We start from the raw sequence: 1,613 nt of genomic DNA, 5'->3' as shown, positions 1-1,613 counted from the left end.
AACTCCGAGTAACGGGTATATCCATTCACCCGGTACTGTTGCTGCAGGATTACATTTTCAGGATGGAACGTGGAGAGAGTTTTCTCGATCATATCATAATCACTTATTTTCTCTCCACATAACATCATCCTCGAAGTAATTCCGAACATCGCGGAATTAAACTCACTAACACTTTTGTAATCCTGGAACCGGAGATGGATCCACTCGTGTTTAGCTTTCGGTAAGATCACATATTTCTGGTGATCGAACCTCTCTTTTAAAGATTTTCAGAGGTCACAAGGATCCTCTTTCGTAATATATTCATCATTTAAACCATCATGGATGTGGTGTCGTAAAAATATCATGGCTTTAGCCTTTTTCTCATCCGACACCGTTTTCGAACTCTCGATGGTTTCCAAAAGCCCGTTTCCTCTCAGGTGCATTTTTGCACCCACTGCCCAGGTCATATAATTATTTCCCGTAATATCCAGGGCATTAATTTTGAGCTTTGTTAAATTCGACATGATAACTCGGCTGGTTTAAGAACTTTCGGATTGATAAATCTCAGTTGGTCAGAGCCTCGTGCTGATAACGTGTTAAATAAAATAAAGAGAGATAGAAAAAGGACTGATTTATTATATATGTATTTTCTTCTTGGTGTGAGTCAACGAGAGAGAGAGTAGCTTTGTGTTTTGTGTAAAAGGTCTGAGAGAGTAAGAGAAATATATTATTATTGCTTATCTCACATTTACAAAAGAAGAAAGAAGTACTATTTATAGATGGGTAAAGTCGGTTAATTCTGACCAACTTGAAAGAAGAAGACAAAATCACCAAGAGATGATTGGTGACTGTTTTTACAGATGAAAGACATCTGTTCTCCTTTGGATAATCATTCTTTTTATAATTATCTCTTTGACAAAAAACACTTATTCTTTGAACTTTGAAATTTTGTGTAAAAGTTAAACTTTGAAACTCGAAAAATTGTCAAGCCGAGACTAGATCAACCATCGGGGCTGATTTGAACTTTCAACCATCAAAAAGTGTTGTTTATCAGTTTAATATGGCATGATCCATGCGAGAATTTTCGTTACTTTTACAATTTGCCCAGTCGAAGCCCATTAAGCTCCAATTTATTTATCTTCTGCCGTTAAGCCCACTTATTTGCTTACGTTCTGCATTGTAGCCGTCCAAAACTCATCTTATATGCAACACAGAATAATATATACCTGAGCGCGGATATGAATTTTTAGTTTTTAATTATTTATTTTATTAAATGATGTATTTGTAAAATTCATTCATATTATATTCATTAAGTAAATATTCTTTTTTACATCTTAAACTATCTATATTTTTACGAATGTGTGATATCATATAAAAAAATATAAAAAAATGAGTATACATAGTTAATTAGATAATTGTAAAATCATAAATTTTTTTTTCGAATGTGATATCATATAAATAATGATCCGCCCAGTTAACAAAAATCATGATTTTTTTATGTGTAATTGTTTTTTGACCATTTCCTTAAAACTATATTAAATTTTACATATTTTAATTATAATATTTTTAATATCTCTACCTTTTTATTTAAAATGCAACTCAATATTTTTTTAACAATTATAACAAAATATTTA

The sequence above is a fragment of the Brassica oleracea genome, chromosome C9 (assembly GCF_000695525.1).
Source record: "Brassica oleracea var. oleracea cultivar TO1000 chromosome C9, BOL, whole genome shotgun sequence".
In the NCBI taxonomy this organism is placed as follows: Eukaryota; Viridiplantae; Streptophyta; class Magnoliopsida; order Brassicales; family Brassicaceae; genus Brassica; species Brassica oleracea.
This window is presented reverse-complemented; position numbering follows the sequence as displayed.